The 21,665-nt window shown below is 42.4% G+C and overlaps 1 pseudogene; it reads left to right on the plus strand.

The window, feature by feature from the left end:
• Positions 1-952: 952 nt before the first annotated feature.
• On the plus strand, positions 953-19,892 carry LOC106782241 (butyrophilin subfamily 3 member A2-like; annotated as a pseudogene).
• Positions 19,893-21,665: the final 1,773 nt, after the last annotated feature.

Raw genomic sequence — 21,665 nt, forward strand, 5'->3', positions numbered from 1 at the left:
CCTGATCATGCTGTCTCCTGGAGAGGTAGATTTGGGAGTCAACAGTGTCCTCATTTCAAAATAAAGAACATTGACATTCATGGAGGGTTAATATGCATAAGTACTGTTTTAAATCCTCCCTAGATGACTTAAGAAGCAAGTGTTGCTTTTTCCCCACCCTACAGATGAAGAAACAGGGACACTGAGTAGTTAGTTACCCAGCTTTGGGTTTCATGGCTAATGAGTCATGGATAATAACATATGGAGTTAGAGACAAATACCATGAGCTAGTAGATGATAACCCATATTGCCTGCAACACAGGAGCAGTTCCCTAGAGAAAGTTATAAAAGAAATTTGTGCTCCTGAGAGTTCCTAATGACGATAAGAGCTGACATACTAACCATGAGAAATAAATGCTTCCTGCTGAGGCTAAGTCAAAGATATAGATTCCAGGCAGTGAGCGACAGTTCTCGCATGCAGGACACTGAACTAGGTCTTGGGAAAGAAGAGGGAGAAGATAGGATCAAGTTCCTCCAGACAAGGGGAGTGAGTTGACCATGATTACTGTGAAGAGAAGGGTAGATAGAGCATAGCTCTGTCCTGTGTCCAGGACTGTGTCCCATGTAATGACAGCCTTCACGTGAGTTTGTGCATGCTGTTGCCTTTCAGATATTGAGGAACAAAGACGTTTGATTTTGAGAATGAGAAGAGATGAGTAAAGAGCTCCCACTGGATTCCAAGTCCATGCCCAGGGACCAACAAGGGGGAGTAGAAGAGTCCATTTCCTCTGCCCTCCCTCTTCCTAGACACTATCCTTGTGAGGAACATAAGGAGAGGCAGCCAGAAAGTGCTGGAGAGGAGGGATGAGGGCACCAAGAAGGGGAGGGGAAGGCACCAGGGCACAGAAATGGCCAAGAAATTTCTGGCTCTCACCAGGTAGCACTCACCTCTCTTTTTCCTCTTGCAGAGTGGAGAAAAGCCCAGTCTTCTATACCGGTTAGTGACCATCTCATTCCTATAAGATGAGTCCTCAGGCTCAGGACTCCATAAGAAAAGATCTTGGTGATCTTTCTCCATCTTCCAACTCCTGATAGTGGCCTGGCTGGGTGGGCCATGGATGGAGACCCAGGGAAGATCCATGCAACATCATGAGCAAGTGCTACCCCATCTCAGTTCAGCACCTGCACCTTTTTCTTTCCAGCTTTAGATCTTCTTTTTTTCTCTCTCTCTCTTTCATAAAGCCCTCCCACTCAGTCTGTCTTGAATTTTCTACTCCTCAACACTTTCAGCACTATAGGCCAAAGCGTACAACTAGGAAGCCTCCATTCAAATGACATTCAATCTCAAGTGGGTTACGTGCATCTTACAGGAGACCTGGCAACTCTCTACAACTCTGTGCCTCTCTCCTCAGAGCGAGGGATCACTTCACAATTGGTTACCCCAGGGAAATCTCTAGAATGGAGGGATAAGTAAAATCTTGAAAATTGTCTTTTTAAATTGCTAACATTTATTGTGCGGTTGTTACCATGTACCAGGCACAGTTCTGAGTGCTTTACATATATTCTACTCATTTATTGATCCTCACAACAGCCCTAAGAGGTAGGTGCTATTATTATGCCATTGACAATGGAGGAAATTAATCCACAAAAACAGTAAAAAGCTACATGTGGAGTATCCCCACATTCCTGGGCTTCTTTCTCAAGCTCCACTTCCACCAGCCGCCTAGAATTTGTCTATCTGGATTGTCCCATGGTATCTCAGACAAATTTAAATTCAAAATTCCCCCAACCCCTGAAATACATTCTTACTCCTTCTCCTTCTCTGGTATTTGTAATAATGGCACTATTATCTGCTCAACTGCCCAAGGAAGAACTCCAATCACCCAGGACTCCTCTTTCTTTATCATCCCATTCTAATTGGCTAGCCAGTCCTGTCAATTGTTCCTTCTAAATGACCCTCAACTCCATCTTCTATTCTCCCTGCCTTACTCTGCTTCAGATAATCCTTTGTAATGTATAGTTTTTCTCTTGTTATGGCCTTATTAATGCAGTATGTAATTTCCAAGTGCTTTTCATATGCTAGGACATAAGAGAAACTAACCAGATCTAGGAAAAGAGAATGAAGGAGGAAGACTTAATAGAGGAGGGAGGTCAGGGAAGGTCCTTCTCTGGAGATGACATTTAAGACAACACATAATGGATAGGAAGGAATCAAAATAATAAGATCCCGGACTTTCCCTCTTCCAGGCAGAGTGGGAGGCAGATAGAAAGATCGCAAGGTGGGAAAGATCCAGAGTGTTTGAAGAACTGAAAGGATGCCCTTGTTCCTGGAAGGGGCAGTGTGAGTGGGCCTAGAGATGATAGGAGATGTGGTGTAAGAGACAAGCTGAGGTCACATCATGGGAAATGTTCCAGACCATGGTGATGTCTTTGGATTTATTTTAAGTGTGGGTTTTTGTGCTGGGCAGTGACGTCATCTGATTTATGTCTTTTTAAGATCACTTTGGCTGCTATTGTGTTGAGAATAGACTGTAGAGAGGCTATATGGGAATCAAGGAATCCAATTAGGATGCTACAGCACAAATCTAAGCAAGATATCATGGTGGCTTTGATGAAGATGGCAAGAAGGGGTTGCTGTGTTTGGGATTTGTTTTGAAGGAAGAGTTGAAAAAGACTTATGATAGGTCCATTTGGTAGGTCCTGCTTGGGTTTTTGGCTCAAGCAAATGGGTGGAATGATAGGGAATTTCTAGGAGGAAATTAAAAGTCTTCTTAAGGACTGGAGTCAAGTAGGCAATTGGATGTGTACGTCTGGAGTGCCTGGAAGATGCTGGAGCTGGAGACTTAGGAGTCATGTGTGCATATGTGGTATTTAAAATCCTGGGATTCGATGAGATTCTTTAGGGAGAGTGTTCAGAGAAAAGAACAGGACTTCAAACTGCATTCGTAGGTTTGGGAAAGGAAGATCCAGCAAAGGAGACTGAGAAAAAGAAACGAGTGGAATAAGAAGAAAATCACAGGAGGGTATGTGTCCCAAAATCTGAGGAAAGACAATATATCAAGAGGGAGGAAATGTTTAAATCAAATGTGGCTGAGAATTTGAATAAGGTAGGAACTGACAAATCAAGGTGAGTGCCGAACTTTGATGAAAAGCAAATAAAGAATCACAGACATAGTGAGGATTAGTCTGGCTTTACTGCTCAGCCAGGCAGGGAACCCCTGATGCAGCAAAGAGGGCCTTGAGTCTCTGATGTGGGCTCCAGATGTACTGCCAAAGAGATAGTTTGGCCTTTGGAAACAGACATACATAAGCATACTTAAGGGGAAAGCAATCAATTATAAAGGATTCTCTGAAATAAATAAAATAGAGATCAAAAGGCAGAGTTGAGGGCTTTTATAAGGAAGAAAGAGACAGGATTTTACAGGCTTTCTCTTTGAAGTGATATTATTTGCTTCTTTTTTTGTCTCAAGATTGAGTTCCTTGACAGGCAGGGACTGTGTGTTACCATCTGTGAGTCCCCAGCATCTAGCACATAGGAAAACTGTCCACAGAAACAAGCTGTAATTGAAGTTGACTTTTGGTCAAGGCTTGTATTAGTCAGATTGGCTCACTGTCATAACAAAGAACTCCAACATCTCATTAGGTAAACATAATAAAGTGTATTTCTCCATTTCTTCAGAATTCAGGATGCATCATATGTGACAGCTCTGCTCCACACAGATTTTCTAGGGCCTCACTCTCCTCTGCATTCAGACAGCAGATGGAGAAAAAGGGGTGGAAATACCATGCAGAAGTTTTCTCATGGGCCAGGCCTGTAAGTGGCCAACTCTCCTCCTGGGTACCCAAGGGAGGCTGGGAAATGTTCTTGCTATGTCTGCAGGAGGACAGGGTCTAGTGTTTGGTGAACACATAACAGTTTCTGTCATATGATTCTTCTAAGCTATGAGATTCTGGGACAGTGTGTTAAAGATGGATATCCATAAGGGCCTGACCCAGTGGCGTCGAGGTTAAATTCACAAGCTCTGCTTCAGTGGCCTGGGGTTCGATGCACAGCTTATCAAGCCATTTTGTGGCAGGTGTCCCACATATAAAATAGAGGAAGATGGGCACAGATGTTAACTCAGGGCCAGTCTTCCTCAACAAAAAGAGGAGGCTGGCAGTGGATGTTAGCTCATGTCTAATCTTCCTCAAAAAAAAGGATTGATATTTATTAGATCAGGGATCCTACACAGTTGACTGAAAAGCCCTGGCCAAGTAGTCCCCCTGTGTGATCCCCTGGGGCTTCAGGTTGGCAGAGAGGGATGGCTGCAGGCTCTCCACAGGACCTTCCCCATTCCTTCACTCTACAAACATTATTAAGCACCACTTGGGAGCCAGGGACTGATAGCGCTGGACAGTGAGAATGCAGTGATGAACACACACAGTCTCTACATTCTCAGGCCCTAGTCTAGTAGAGGAGAGAAATATGTAACAAATAATAACAGTGAAGTGGCAAGTGAGAGATTTGCACAATATGCTGTGGGAGAGGAGAGGATGGCGTGGGAAGTGGGGATTCCTGATTAGACACCCCTGCTTCCAGGGACCTGGGACCTCCAGCTTTCAGAAATCTGCATTATCTCCTCCTTGTAGAAGTTTCTGGGCTCTCCCAGTGGCTCTTTAAACCTGTTCTCGAAGGCAATTGTGGAGGTGCTCACCACTCTAGCAGTTTTGAGGAGAAAGGAAGAGGATGTCACAGGTTAGTGTCAGATTCTTTTTCCACTCTTTCCCAGTCACTGAGGGCCCTGGGATGCTGGAGTTGAACTGGCTATCTCGTCTCTCACTCTTTCTGCAGCTAATGTGACTCTGGATCCAGACACTGCCTACTTTGAAATCTCTGTCTGAAAATTGCCAAAGTGTAAGGTGGATAACTACATGGCAGGATCTCCCTGAAAAATCTAGAAGGTTTTTTCTTGACCCTTGTGTGTTGGGGCAAGAGTTCTTCTCTTCTCAGAGACATTACTGGGAGATACAAGTCAGCAACAGGACTTACTGGGAGCTTGGGGTTTGTGAGGAAAACACAGAAAGGATGTGAGGAATCACAGAGTTACCTCCAAATAGACTCTGGGTCATGGAACATTATGCTAATATGTACCAGGCCCTCATCTCTCCTAGGACCCTCCTCTACCTGTGGAAGCCCCCCAGTCAGGTGGGGATTTTCTTGGACTATGAGGCTGGGGATGTCTCCTTCTATAGTGTAGCTAATAGGTTCCACATCTATACCTTCCTTCAGTCCTCCTTCTCTGGGCCTCCTGGCCTTTCTTCTGCCCCTCGTTCTATCACCCAAACCCTCTGGACATCTGCCCCTGAGGCCATCAGTCCCCAGACTTTCTCTCAGTTGAATCTCCAGGGGAGAACTGGGCACTGGAGTTAAGGAGCCGCTTCTAGGGACAACTGCCCCAGAGCTCCACCAGACATTTGGTCTCCCTCTGACCTTTGCTCTCAGAGCTGTAGCCATTTCTTTCCCAGTCCTCCAGGGGTCTGGGCAAAGTAGGAGACAGTTCATAATGCTCCAGGACTGAGTGGAGCAGACGGCCAGAAAGGAGAACACAACCCTTCAGAGTCTTGTTAAGAGAGTCTGTCTGTTGTTGCCACCCCAGCTGGAAACTTAAAAAGAAACCTCAAGAGACAAGAAATACTGATGGAAAGATTAAAGACTAACAGCCTGGAGAGTGATCTCTGACCTTGATCTCCTGGATCCTCATAAAGAGAAGAGAGGTCAATGCCCACCAGCAGAGGTTGTCTTGAATGCCCGCACACCAGAACCACAGCAGGAAGCTGGATCTGGAAGGGGCTTTGCTATTTTGAGTTTTTTCATTCAAGGACTCTATTTCATTTTGATCCACATACAACCCTGGGAGATACTAAATAAAGAGCAGAGAGAAAAGTCACTTCTCCAGGTCACCTGCTGGTCTGGGACTTGATGCTACATTCAACATTCTTACATCTAATGCCACATCATTCCACTTCTGAGACTCCAGTCGTTCCTTATCAAGTAATTTCAATGACACTTTTCACCCCAGATTTTTCACGATTTCTTTTCTTGTTTGTGAATTTGTTTACTGCTCCTTCCCCTGAATAATTTCCTCCCTTTAAAATATTTTACTTCATCAACAATTAAGTGCATACTCTTTAATTTTTTCTAATACACACACATGCACACACACACACAGTTTTTCTAATGAAAATTGGGCCTTGATATATATGTTGTCCCATGACATGCTTCTTTCACAACACTAAATCTTAAATCTAATCTTACATTACTGATAATCAAGATAGATTTCTTTCTTTTGTGTTACAAATAATGCTACTATAAACATCTTTGTACATAAATCATTTTTCATAGCTCTGGTCACTTCCACAGAATAAATTCCCACTGGCATTTGTCATCGGGATAAATTCTTGAAACTGCAGTTGCTGTACAAAAGGGACTTGAATTGCTGTTAAGTACGTGTACAAACCTATGTATTTCCTATGGGAAAGAAGTCTCTGCAAACATTTTGGTATCTATCAGGATCATCTCCTAAAGTTATCAGTAGAAGCCCACCCTTCAGTTTTGCATTCCTTCAACTTCAATCCCAGGAATCTCACTCTCCTCTAGGGAAAACTCCAACCCACGAACTCCGGGAAGGAAGGCCAAATTTGCTTTTTACTTAACAAACATTTTTATGGCTCATTTTGTATGAAGCATTGTTGTAAGAAAATTTCCTGAATTATCACATTTCATCCTCACAACAACAACCCAAAATGGCAGTTGCTATTATTATCCTTATTTTGCAAATAGGAAAACTGAGACACAGAGAGGATAAGCAACAATGAAAGGTCACACAGCTAGTAAAGCTCACCCGGGCAACCTGATTTCAGAGTCTATAGTTTAACTACTCTGTTATGCCACCTCTCCTCAGCAATTCCAAGTTCAGTGCCTGACACCTATTAGATGGTAAATTCTCAACAAAAGAATTGTTGAATTAATAAATTTTTTCCTGCCCCATTTCACATACATTTCTCTCCCAAGGCTTCAAGTAGAGATCTGAATGAGGAGTCAACCTGGGGCCCTATTTCTTTGGAAACTATAAAGTTAAGAGATACAAAGTACTGTGCCCCAAACCCCTTATCTGAAGTTCAGCATCAAGGTTGGAATCAAGGCTGCTTTTCTGCATCAAAATAACTTGGATTCTCCAGACAAGAATGGAATGATTCATTCTTATTATTATGATTTCCTGCAGCAAAGCTTTTGATAGACTGTGGGTTTTATTTTTTTTAATTATTTTATTGAGGTCTTATTGGGTTCTACTTTTGTGTAAATTTCGGATGTACAATATTATATTTCAGTCTGTATAGACTGTATCATATTCACCATCAATAGTCTAGTTTTTATCCATCACCATACGCATGTGACCCTTTACCTCTTTCATCCTCCCCCCACCACCTTCCCCTCTGGTAACAACTAATCTGTTGTCCTCATCTGTCTGTTGATTTGTTTATCTTTCACATACAAGTGAAATCATACAATGTTTGTCTTTCTCTGTCCAACATTTCTCTTAGCATAATATCATCAAGGTCCATCTATGTTGTCACAAATGGCACCACTTTGTCTTCTTTTTATGACTGTGTAGTATTCTATTATATATATACACCACATCTTCCTTATCCATTCATCATCAGTGGGCACTTGGGTTTCTTCCATGTCTTGGCTATTGTGGATAATGTTACGATGAACACAGGGGTGCAAAAATCTCTTTGTATTGTTCATTTTGTGTTCTTTGGATAAATATCCAGGGTCGGAATAGCTGGATCATGTGGTATTTCTATTTTTAATTTTTTGAGGAATCTCTGTACTGTTTTCCATAGTGGCTGCACCAGTTTGCACTCCAACCAACAGTGTATGAGGGTTTCCTTTTCTCCACATCCTCCCCAACACTTTTTATTTCTTGTCTTATTAATTAGAGCCATTCTGATGGATGTAAGGTGATATCTCATTGTAGTTTTGCCTTCAATTTCCCTAATAATTAGTGCTCTTGAACATCTTTTCATGTGCCTGTTGGCTATCTGTATATTTTCTGTAGAAAAATGTCTGTTTATATCCTCTGCCCACTTTTTGATCTGGTTGTTTATTTTTTGTTGTTGGGTTCTTTATATATTTTGGAAATCAGCTCCTTATCAGATATATGATTTAAAAATATTTTCTCCAAGTTGGTAAGTTGTCTTTCTGTTTTGGTGATGCTTTCCTTTGCTATATAGAAGCTTTTTAGTCTGATGTAGTCCCGTATGCTTATTTTTTCTTTTATTTCCCTTGCCTGAGTAGATACTATATTGAAAAAGATACTGGAAGACCGATGTCAAAGAGACTGCTATCTATGTTTTCTTCTAGGAGTTTTATGGTCTCAGGTCTTACATTCAAATCTTAAATCCATTTTGAGTTAATTTTTCCATATGGTGTAAGATAATGGACAGCTAATCTTCGACAAAGGAGCTGAGAACATACAATGGAGAAAGGAAAGTCTCTTCAATAAACTGTGTTGGGAAAACTGGACAGCCACATGCAAAAGAACAAAAACAGACAGTGAATTTTTAAAAAGAAGTTGCAGGGCTGGCCCAGTTGGGTTGTGATTAGGTTCGACATCCTCCACTTCTTTGGCCTGGGGTTCAGAGATTCGGGTCCCGGGTGTGGACCTATGCCACTTGTCAAGCCATGCTGTGGCAGCAACCAGCATGCAAAATGGAGGAAGATTGTCACAGATGTCAGCTCAGGGACAATTTTCCTCAAGCAAAAAAGAAGAGAATTGTCAACAGATGTTAATTCATGACCAATCTTCATCACCAAAAGAAAAAAAGGTTCTCAGTGAGTAAAAAATCAGGAAGGGCTCAGAGAAGGGGGTTATTTGGCCCCGTTGAAGCTGCAGCATGACCTGGGGAGAAACATTATTTCTGTTAATGATATAGTTGGCTTTATCGAATAAGACTGTTACACCAGGCTGATGACTGGCAAGACAGATTGTTACGGTCTGAGACAATTTTAATTTTCTCACACTCTGTAATGTAATGCCCACTCTCTTATTTTATTTTGTCTCTGAACTCAACCCCCCACCTCTCCTCAGCTTCCTTCACACGTGATTTTATGGCTGCTATTCTTCAAGTGATTTGTGGGCACTACATCCGACAGGTCCTCTAGAACATCAATCCCTTCTTGTGGCATCAGAGGAGAAGACAGCACTTCTCTCAGAAGATGCCAGGGAATGGACAGAAGGGCCCTGCGGCAGTGCTTGTCCCTGTCTCGAGCTGTTCCTGAGAGGCAGTCCTGGAACCTCCTGCTTACACAGCCTCCCAGAGGGAGCCTGACTCTTCCTAGAAGGGGCCAGGTACCTAGGCCAGACTGTCGGTATTATTGGGGCTGGCGAGGCATTTAGGAGTCAGAGATCCCCAGATAAAAATACTTGATAATTATTTCAGAACTGAAACACTGGTGCCTCAAGCATTTCAGAACTGTGTTCTTTTACATGATAGGTGTGCTGAAGTATCAGGGGAAAGTGCATTGATGTTTGCAACTTACTCTAAAGGGCATCAAATAAACAAATCAAGAAAGAAGGATTGAAATAAATAAAGATGAGCAGGGGGATGAACAGAAAGACTGATTATAATAAAGCAAGTAGTAAAAAGTTCACTATAGAATCTGGATACTAAGTATATTTGGTGTTCATTGAAAAAATCTTTCAACTTTATGTTTGAAAAGTTTCATGATCAACTACTATTAGTGGGGGCTAGGGAGGAAAGAATTGTATTTTCCTGCTGATAACAGAGACCAGAAGTACCACTGGCTTAAACAAAACAAAGGTTATTTTCCTACATAAAATGAATTCAGAGTGCAGCAGTCCAGAGCTGGTCTGGCAGCTCTGAGATGCATCCATGCCCCAGCCTCTTTCTGTCTTTATTCTCTGCATCTCAGCATGTGGCTTCCATTCTCAAGTTTGCCTCATGGTCCGAGATGGTTGCTACACTCCAGCTGCAAACGCGATGCTCTAGGCAAAAGGAAGGAGGAAGTAGGAAGAATATGGACCTCTCTTGATAAACACAACCCAGAAACTTCCACCTATGAATCATTGGCTCTAACTTAGTCCCTTGATCTTTCCTACACATAAGGGAGATGGGTACATGGCAGGACCTGCCCCACAGTTGAGTTGGATTACTAAGAAGAAGCAAGGAATAAACATTGCACAAACAACCAGGCATGTCTGCCACAGAGCCTAAATTCAAACTGCTGGAATATAATCAAATTCCATCAGCCAAGTTCACATTAAAGCCCTCAGAGTCTTAATACCCTTCTGGAGATGACAGTAAAGTGTCTTGGGAGGCCCTAGGAAACAGGGAGGACCAACTGTCCAAAGACACCTTATAGAAACACCATTCACAGCCTATCCAGAGTCTAACCTCAGAGAATACAGAATCCTGTGGGCAGAGTAGAAACAAATACATGTGAAAATACAAATGTAGCTCAAATAAGGCCCAGAGGGCGAAAGAAGCTGCTCAGCAAAACTCCAAATACGGAGGTTCTAAAAATGTGAGACATGCCCAGCCAGCCTGGTGGTATAGTGGTTAATTTCATGCACTCTGCTTTGGCAGCACTGGGTTCATGGGTTCGGATCCCAGGTGCCAACCTACATACTGCTTATCAAGCCATGCTGTGGCAGATGTCCCACCTACAAAGTAGAAGAAAATGGGCACAGATGTTAACTCAGGGCCAATCTTCCTCAGCAAAAAGAGGACATTTTGGCAGCTTATGTTAGCGCAGGGCTGCTAATCTTCCTGGGAAAAAAATATAAGACATGCCCATCAGTCATTGGCAGCACTGCCTCTGGAAACCTGAAAATTATATGATGTGGTCATGGATCTGAGACTTGAGTTTCAAAGGTAATAAAACAGTAGAGTGGATCTGGTTTTCTTTCTGTTCATACTTCCATTTGGCTCTGTTATAAAAGATGTCCTCCTCTGTTTGCCCACCTGAATACACACAGATGTTAGCAAACTGCCACTGAAACATGTTAATTAATGCACATCTTACTCTCTTCACAAATTAAAATCTTGTCATTTTTATGCTTCGTTTTGCTCACAAATCTATTATTACATAAAAAGATATATAACGAAATACTGATTATACACATATATACACATGAATGATTCAAATAAGTAAACACAGAGAGACACAAATAGTGTGGGAATTAGGGCTGTAATTTTTCTTCATTGTGTACAATCCAGCATAGTTTCAATTTTCATTCTACGTTCCCTACTGGTGTATGTCCAGCAACTGACAAGGAACCACCTTCTGAGCCAATCAACAAACTAACTCTTCCAAAGAAGGACTCTTACTGTTTCCTACAGTGAGCAACCTTTCTTTCTTTTCCCTCTCTTCCAGAGTAGCCTGTTAACTACAGTGGAGAACTATTAATTATCTTCATTCCATGGGCTGTAACTCTCAGATGGAAATGCCAAGGGGTAAGTGGGGGAAATTGATAAAAGCCAGGGCCACAGGAAAGAGGCTAAGAAGCTGAGAGTGGGTAGAGGGAAGTCCTCACCCAGAGAAAGGGGTTTGGTGCTTGTGTGTGTGGTGAGGGGGTCGAGGGTGGGGGTGGCAGGCAGTGCAAAAGGTAAGAACCTGCACTGGGAAATTTTTTGGGAGGGAGAAAGCCTGAATGAAGAAACTTGCCAACCTTATGTGCTTAGGAACTTACTGTGTTCAGAAAAGACCAAAGGACTCTTATAATCTCTCCTGGTTATCTCTGGAAATGTATCCTAAGAGATTCTAAAAATAGATGTGCTTTAAAGATTTATACATAAAGATGTTCATGCCAGAGTTTATTTGTAATATAGAAAAATTTGAACCAACCTACATATACGACATAGACACACATGTACATATACAAGAGTTGGAGGATGGATAAACAATCAGTTGTCCCATCATAAGTGTATTTGCATACAGTCCTTAGGAATCATATTTTTAATGAAGAGATTTTATTTAAAATTGTAACAAAATTGGATCCACTTTGGATATTTAAATTGTATCTACATTTTGCTATTGTAGAGTTTACTATGATAAACAGCCATAAACTGAAATCTTTATGTTAACATATGATTTCTTCTCTTTGAAAGTAATTCCTACAAGCGGAACTTCTGGGGCAAAGGACGAAACATTTTTAAGACATTTGGTGTGTATATATGGCCAAAACACTTCCAGAAACATCTACGTTCCCATGAAGCAAGGTATATGATTACCATAACAGACTATTTAAATTTTATTCTTTTATATTTGTCTTCATTTTAAAATTGTCTATAATCAATTTTATATTGGATAATACAACAAATAACCTAAAACATAAATGAAATCACATTCCCCACTCTGAGGACAGCAGACAAACTGTTACCTATAATATTAATAATAATAATAATATTGTCTTCTCTCTAGCAGCATAGAGAACAGTTTTGAAGAAGAGAGAATGTACTGAAAGGCAATAGTTTCTCTGAGGTTGTGTCCAGGTTTCAGGCAAGAGTTCAAAGGAGCGCCAGCTGCACAGACTTCTGCTCCCTCGTCCTCGTCAGTTCCTGGACTTGCAGGTACCATGACTGTGGGCCTCATGCTGGTTTGTTTTGAAGGAGTTGGTGTTTTCTGAACAACTAATGTGATGCAGGCACTATAATCACTTGTAACAGTTTTTAACTGTTAAGTTACACATGAAAATTTTCCAAATTTAAAACATTCAAACAATTTTCAAAGTATAGGGCGCAAAGGACAAAAGTATCTTTCACTTAGTCCCCAATTCTCAGTGCAGCATGTGTCCTTTTAGACATTTATAATGTAATTATATAAACATACATACACAAATTTATATCTTTATTTCTGTTTTAGAAGAATCATTAGTAGTGTTCTGTAATGTGGTTGTTTTGTTCACTTAATGTATCTTTATTATCTGGGTTAGTGGCTACAAATTAGTCTTAACTACTGCATTGAATTCCTTCATGAGATGAGCTGTTCTTTAACTAACCAGTGTCCTGTGAGTGACCAGTTACGTTACTGATAGCATTTTTAGTTTTAAAAATAGTGCTGCAGTGTCATCCTTACACATGCTTCTCTCTGGACCAAATATCTGGAAGTGGAATTTCTGGGCCAATTCTACATGTTCTAAAGTTCATATTTAACGAGTTTCTGGAGTTCAAATAGGTTTTGTCACATGGCTGAGATCACACAGCTTGTGAATCATAGAGCCGTTACCTAGTTTCCATCCCCTTTTCATTCCTACACTTAACATATAGTGGGCCTGGCACATAGTGTGTGCTCGGTAAATATATGTTGAATGAATGAATGAAAAGATGGGTGATACTTGGTCTTATTCCTAGCTCTCCCATTCACTTGCCTTGTGATTCAGAAGTGGTATGTTCAGGCTTTGATTCCACAGCCTCCACCAGGGTGTCTACCTGGATCTTAACCAGAGTCGGATGGGGACATGATTTGAACTTGGTAGTGGTCATGTGTTGGGGCCTAGAGGAATCTGCGGTGTTGCTCCCCAGATGGGCACACCATCAAGTCATTTGTCAGCACCCCATTCTACCTGACATCTTCAGGGAACAAGAGGATACATGATGCGAGAGGACCAAGGGAGAAGGGAGGTGTTAGGTCTGGAGTTCTCAGTCCTATCTCTGAATAATCCACCTAGGCCTACTCTCAAGCTCTCTACTTTCTAGGGATGCAGCCAGCTCTTGGGTGGTTAGGATGGGAGCCAAGCTAGAACTCCAGCTAGAATCAAGCCTTGCTAGCTCATGAGGCATCCCTTATCACAAAGGTTCACAGTGATGCCACAGACCATGGCTAAAAGATGGTGGATGTGCTTTTCTGAGCCAAGATCCAGTTGCAGCACTGGGCAGGGAATGGGGGTTTGCAGAGGCCCTGCCTCTGAGCTGAGAGAACCTCAGTGCTTTGTAGAGGGATGAGCTTTGTTGGGCTGCTCTGTGCTCCTAGCTTGACATACTAGCCCCTTCTTTGCAAGTGCCAGCTTTTATATCTCTGTCTCTAAGAGGCACTTGTCTAGGAGTGGAAAGATGAACAGCAGGGAAATTATCCATTGCTGGTGAGCCCAGAGGCCCTCTACAAGGAGCATTGGTGAACACCTAGGGGAAAGGGAAGACAGCAAGTGAATAATTTCCCTCCCAGGGATATTTCCCTCCCAAAGAACAATTGTGAAAGAGCGCACTGAGGCACACCAAGTTGCAACTCTCTTACATGCATATCCAGGACATACTTGCTCCTTGAAACCACTTTTATTGAAAAATAGGAATGAATACATTAATGTGGGCACATTCCAGTGAGAGCCCAGGAGGTCAGACTCTGCTCTCTAAGCCAGACCAAAACAAAAGGTCACTACAGAGGCAGGTGCTTGTCTTCACAACTCTCCACCTCCCCTTCTATCAGATGACAACAGTTAATCTGATCATTTAAACTGATTTAAAATGCTAACAAGTATTGATGGTTTAATATGCTACCATCCACTCACTCATTCAACAAGTATTTACTGACAGTTCCATATGAACCATACACTGTTGTATGGGCTTATTACACATCAGGAAACAAAATAGATCAATGTCCTTGCTTTGTGGAGCTTCCATTTGAGCAGGTGGAGACAGACAGTAAAGACATAATATGTTAGATTGTGAAAATCAATGGGGAAAAGAGAGCAGTCTCAGGGGGATGGGAGCAGTTTGCCATCCTGTGGTCAGAGAAGGTCTCATACAGGAACTGACTTTAGAGGAAAGAATTGAAGGAGGTGAGGGAGTGAGCCTCATGGATATCTGGGGGAAGAGGGTTCCAGGTAGAGGGAAGTGTCAGGGCCGAGTTCCCCTGTCTTGGCTTGTTCAAGGACCAGCAAGAAAGGCAGTGTGGCTGAAGCGGATGAGTTGAGTAGGGGAGATGAAGTGAGAGGTTCAGGTCCTGGAGGGCCTTGTGGGCCATTGTGAGGACTTTAGCATCTGCTCTGGGGGCCACTGGAAAGTGCTGAGCAGAGGAGTGACATGATGTGACTCAAAGACCATTCTGGCTGCTGTGTTTTGCATAAATTATAGGAGACACAAGTAGAATCAGGGGACCCAGAGAGGAGGGTCCTGCATTAATCAGAGTGTGATGGTAAAGGTGTGGATCTCACTGTGGCAGGGGAAGTGTGGGAAAGCGGAAGGATTCTGTACATATTTGGACTGTAGAGCCAGGGATTTCCTGATGGGTTAGAGTTAATGTATGTATATTTAACATTAAATATTTTTGTGTGTGATTTACCATGATGGAAATCAAAGTTAAGAGACTCTTAATCAGACAATTTTGGCAGCTTAGGATCTTAAATCACTACACTAATGACTGTGTGTTTCACCGAATCGGCCCTGGGGAGGTGGAGGGTTGTTGAGGAATTCGCCATCTTCTTCCAGGTCTAGTTTCTGCCCAACGATTTCTGGTGGCTCTCTGCAGCACAGATGGAAATGGCAAGTGCCCTAGACTTCTCTTTGCTCGACCTCCTTGCCTGCCTCGTCTTGGTCCAGCTACTCACCCATTGCTTAGGTAGGGAACATTCTGCCTTTATGTATCTGTAGCAGACAATTACCTATTAGTGCCCTGTCAGACCCTCTGACAAATTCTCATACCTGGAAATCCCATCCCAAAGTGAAAGTGAGCATCCCATTAAGACAAAGTGTACTTCAGTTGGGAAGTAACAGATAGTGTTACTGTTAAGAAGTGTTCTTCCCTAGGTTTCTTGAACCTCACCCTCCCTGCCTAAGAGCCTTCCCTTTACCCTCTTGGCCCCAACTCCCTCTGATGGAGCTTTTACTTTTACTGACCAGCTGAATTTGCTGTGATTGGGCCTCTGGGGCCCATCCTGGCCATGGTGGGTGAACACGCTGATCTGCCCTGTCATCTGTCCCCGAAGATGAGTGCGGAGACCATGGAGCTGATGTGGTGAGATCCAGCCTTACAGAAGTAGTATATGAGTATGCAAATGGGAAGGAAGTAAAAGAAGAACAGATGACAGAGTATGAAGGCGGAACTTTGATATTAAGAGGTGACATCACAGAAGGGAAGGCTACTCTCTGAATTAACAATGTCAGAGCCTCTGATAGTGGAAACTACCTGTGTTATTTCCAAGACGGCAGCTTCTCTGAAAAAGCCATGGTAGAGCTGGTGGTTGCAGGTGAGCCTCCAGGATTTATTCTGAGCCTGTTCCTCCAGGGACATGGGGAGAGAGGCAGAGTTCACGCTCCAAATCCACCTCAGAGCATCCTGGCTGTTCACTAAGAACTGCCTCCACTGCCTTCCCATTTCGTTTCTCTGAGGCCCTTGGGAAAGACACAGGTTTTCCTCCAGGAGGAATCACTCCTATAATCTATAATATCAAATAAAGATCTCCCTCAAGCTGGCCACCAAGGTCCAAGCAGGGAAGTTGAAGGACAAGGATAGGAATGACAAGAAAATATCTCCTCAGTGATGGCACACAGTTGTTTTGGTTCAGTTTTGTTCCAAATGGCTTCTGTGGCCCCTCCAGGTGGCCACTGCTGTGGGTCCTGGGAAGCTGACCTATACGACAGCATCTGTGCTGCCAATGTTCTCCAACCAAAGACTCCCAAGAACACACTTGTAGTTGATCAGATTGTATTTATTGCCTTTTGCAGGGAAGGAGAATGCAAGCCCCGTGGGAACCATGGGGTGTATCAGTAAGAGGGTGCTGGAGAAGACTTGATATAGAATTTGGGCTTGTGTTAAGGGAGGAGGGGTAGGGTTTATGGAAGGACTTTGCTCTGTATTTGATGCTGTCAGGAAGGTGAGGCGGTGCAATTCAGTGGAGGAATATCTTAATAAGTCTTATAAGGAGGAAAACTAGAGTGAAGCTAAAGCTGTACTTGGTCAAGGAACAGCAATCACTGGTAGCCAGGATAGGGAAATGTTTGGCTATGACTGTGGTTTGGACAGTGTTCATGTTTTTCTCATATCCAAACAGGATTGTTGAACAGTCTTGTCTTTGTCTTGACCCATCATAGTGACAAAGTGCCCCTGTCTGATGTTAATGTTCCATGAAATTGTTTATGTTCAACAGGAGAACACCGAGACCAGGCCGATGTCCAGATGTCAAGGGTTGCATTTCTCTTTCTCAGGGCACTCTCTTGCCCTGTGTCTTCAGCTAAGTTTGGTCAATAGGGAGCCATGGCAGAAGATAGGAGGGAAAGAGCAGAGGGAGTTCTAGGTACTTATCTCCCTGCAGGACCACCTCTAGCTGGCTGCATTCACTTCCCGAGGATCGTAGCTCCTCTTAAGAAGGCCCTCTCTACATGACCCTCTTCTTTTAGGTCTTCAAAGCTGCTTCCTTTCTGCCTCCCTTTGGGTTTAGGGATGAGTGGGAACATCTCCACTGTTCCTGGCCCTGGGATATCGCTCTGTCCCAGGTAGTTTCCCCTCACCATGACCATGCTTTTGTAAACAGCTCCTGAATGAAACCCCCCTCCTTGAATTATTTAATGTGATTGTGCCACCCATTCATGTTGAGACCCTCACTGATAAGGAGGTTCCAAAGTATTCAAGCTCATTCATCCTTCCACAGCACTGGGTTTGGATTTTCACATTGAAATGAAGGGTTATGAGGATGGAAGGATCCATCTGGAGTACACATCCACTGGCTGGTATCCTCAGCCCTCAATACAGTGCAGAGATGCCAAGGGAGAGGACATGCCAGCTGTGACAGCATCTTTGGTTGAAGATGAAGATCGTCTGTGTGCAGTCACAGCATCTGTGTTCCTGAAAGGCAGCTCTGGGAAAGGGGTGACCTGTATCATCAGAAATACCTTCCTTGAACAGGAAAAGACTGCCAGGATTTCCATTGCAGGTCAGTAGCTTGCTGAGTCTCAGGTACACTGCGCTGGGCTGTGGCTACTGAAAGGAGGATGTGTGATTCTCTGTTGCTGACTTGGGTCTTTGCAGTGATTATAAGGCACAGATCAGGGATCCAGAGCATTCTTCTTACTCCAGGGTTGTTTCTTTTCCCCATAAAGCTATTTTTATCACAAGTGTTACTGCATATTTCCTGTGTGCCAGAAACTGTGACAAACAATGAGAATGTAGCATATTTTTGGTATAAATTGGCACAACTTCTATTGGTGGTAATACAGCAGTTTTTCTTGAAACTACTTATTTATTGATCCAAAATTTCATTTCTTGGGATTTCTCTGATATATCTACTTGCATTTTTATGAAATGACCCAGGTGAAACGTTATTTCTTATAGCATAAATTATAATAGCAAAAAGTTAGAAACTACGCAAATGCCCATCAATGTGGAACTTTTATGCAATGGAATATTGCATAGCTAGGAAAGAAAAGACAGACGTTCTCTCTATACTAATATGGTAGGATCTCCAAGATGAATTGAAAGCTAGCCGCAGAGCAGTTTGTGTCAAATGCTTTCTTCGGTGTAAAAAAAGAAAATATAAGAATAGATTTACACTTTAAAAATTTAATACACATCTTCTTAGCACTCACTCTATGTCAGGCACTTTATAAGCATTAATTGAATTTTTTTTAACCTTATGAGTGAGGTACTATTATTACCCAATTGATTGGGACAACAGATTGGGACAATAGGAAGAGAGCCATTAAATAATTAATCCAAGATTCCACTCTCAGTCAAGTTGTGGAGCCAGAATTTAAACACAGGCCCTCCAGCTGTAAAGTTCATATTCCCAACTACTGTATAAGCTGACTAATGAGAGGCTAATAAATGGGGGCAGGGAGGAGTGAGTGGATAGGAGACTTGGACTGTGTTTTATATTTTTTTAATATCTGAATCACATAAATGTAACCTATTGAAAATTAAATTAGAAAAAACATATGATTCTGATGCACAAGAAACTCACATTCAGATGTGAGAAGGAGACTGTTCAAGGGAAGTGATGGTATTATATAATAGTAAGAGTTTACCTGTCTTACCCAAAGTTCCCTGAGACTTTAGGAGGAGAAGGGTCATTTAATGTCATGAGATCAGCTCCATGATCCCATCCATGGTTGTGAGAGGCTAAAGCTCCATTCCATTGCAGACCCCTTCTTCTGGAGAGCCTGGCCCTGGATCAGGACCTTGGCTGGGACCCTGCCTGTCTTGCTGCTGCTTCTCGCAGGGGCTGGTTACTTCCTGTGGTGACAGCAAAAGGAGAAACAGAAAGAAAAGCAGAAAAGGATTTAGAACAAAGGGCAAGAGGTATCTGACTAGGAAGGGAACCTACGGTGATGGTTTAGGGGAGGGAGCCAAAGAACCTGACCCTCCCCGACCCCATGCACCCACCACTTCACTGGGTCATTTGTAAGGTTTATGTTCCAGAGGTTCTCCCTGATGGATCCTCATAACAGTAATTTTTTTTCCTGCTTATTTTCCAGAGAAGCTCCTGCGTGAATTCAGTAAGTTCTGATTCCTGCAGGGAACCTGGCACATCTTGGTATTACTGCCTTCAGCATCTTAATGACTCCACATTTCTTCCATTGCAGAGAAGAGAGAGTTCCTGGTGAGTGGCTGTGACATTTTCTCTGAGTATGCATCTAAGGCTCTCTGCTCAGACATTTCCCAGCCCCTTTCCTCATGCCTAATTCTGCCCAGGGATGAGAAATCTCCTGGATCCCTTTACCAAGGGAAAGAAAAAAAAGGTGGCAGATTGGGAGGAAGCACAGGAGAATCCTGTTTTTTTTTAGTGGAGAAAAGAGCCTTCAAACTCTCTCCACAAAGAAGTATTTATTCTAAGAAAACAATAACACTAACTTGAAAAGATATATGCACCCCCATGATCATTGTATTGTTATTTACAATAAACAAGTTATGGAAACAACCTAAGTGTCCTTCAGTGAATGAATGTATAAAGAAAATGTGGTAAAGATAGATGGATACAATGGAATATTATTAAGCCATAAGAAAGAAGACAATCTTAACATATGCAACAACATGGATGGACATTATTATGCTACGTGAAATAAGTGAGAGAGAGAAAGACAAATACTGTATGATAGCACTTATATGTGGAACCAAATAAAACCTCATAGATACAGAGAACAGACTGGTGGTTGTGAGAGGCAGAGGGAGGGGAGTGGGAGAAATGGGTGAAGAGAGTCAGAAGGTACAAACTTTCTGTTATAAAATAAGTAAGTCATGGTGATATAATGTACATTATGGTGACTACATTTAATAATACAATATTGTATATTGAAAAGTTGCTTAGAGAGTCGACCTTAAAAATTCTCATCACAAGAAAAAAATATTTGTAACTATGTGCGGTGATGGCTGTTAATTAGACTTAATATCATCACCGTTTCATAATATATACAAAAATTTAGCCATTATGTTGTGCACCTGAAATTAATATAACATTATATGCAAACTACATGTTAATTTAAAAAAACCCCAAGTTAAAAGATAAAATTATTGAGAATTTCAAGATGGCAACAGCAGAGCATTAAACCAAGTGTGGAGCCTTTCTCAGTTCAGAGTCCTGTGCAACTGTACAGGTGACGCCCTGTGAAGCCAGCCCTGTTTCTTTCTCTTTACTCCCTCTTGGAACTGCCCCTCCTCTTCACCCACCTGACCTCTGTCCAAGTCACTGTAGTTTCTCCCCTGGGCTGTTACAATCCTTTCCCTACTTCCTGTTTCCTTTACTATCCTTCCTCCACGTTGTTCTGAGAGAGATCTTCGTAAAGCACACTTTTAATCTGGGCCTCTAATCTCCTCTGCTTTTAAACACTTTTGTGAGAATAAAGTATAAAATGCTAAGCATGGCGTGAAAGGCCCTCTATGACCTGCCCCCATCTAGCTCTACAGTCTCATTTTCTCCACACCCTCCACCCCTGACATGTAGTCATTATATAAGCAAAAGCCTGACTGATGGGTAGTTTTGCCAGATTTAACAAATAAAAATACAGGATGCCCATTTAAATTTGCCCCATGCAATATTTGGGACATATTTAAAAGTTATTTGTTGTTTATCTGAAATTCAAATATTAACTTGGGTATTATCTGTATTAGCCACTCTCTCTTTTTCTCCAAGTCACACCACAGTTGCTGCCCACTCCTGGATGTCTCCCTGGCCTCTCCCATCACTCCCCTTATCACAGCACGAACACATTGCTTCTTGTTAGTATAGTGGGTGCTGTTTGGCCCCCAGCAGACTCCGGGATCCAATAGCCCAATATCAAAGTCTAGAACGAGTTACTCTTCTCTAATTGTGACAAGTTACTCAATCTCTTTCTGCCTCACTTCCTGCATCTGTAAAATGAACATGATGAGAATGGTGGTGATGAGGGAAACAGTGCCTGCTTCTGAGGGTTGTTGTAAGGACTCAGGAGTTCACATGTGTATAAACCACTTAGAATGATTTCTGACACATAGTAAATGGTATTATTGCTGTTTGAATGACTTGGCTATGAATTCCTGACCAATAGGAACTGAGTTGTATTTATTGCACCCCTGGCTCATCATACAATCCCTGGCACACAATGAGGTGTGCCTATTGAATGAATTTGTCTGCTTTAGACTCTAACCTAGAACCTTGAGAAGGAAGATTATAAAACCTTACCTGGCCTACGGCCTTATCCAGGGTCAAGAAGGCTCC

This window comes from Equus caballus, chromosome 20 (genome assembly GCF_041296265.1).
Source record: "Equus caballus isolate H_3958 breed thoroughbred chromosome 20, TB-T2T, whole genome shotgun sequence".
In the NCBI taxonomy this organism is placed as follows: Eukaryota; Metazoa; Chordata; class Mammalia; order Perissodactyla; family Equidae; genus Equus; species Equus caballus.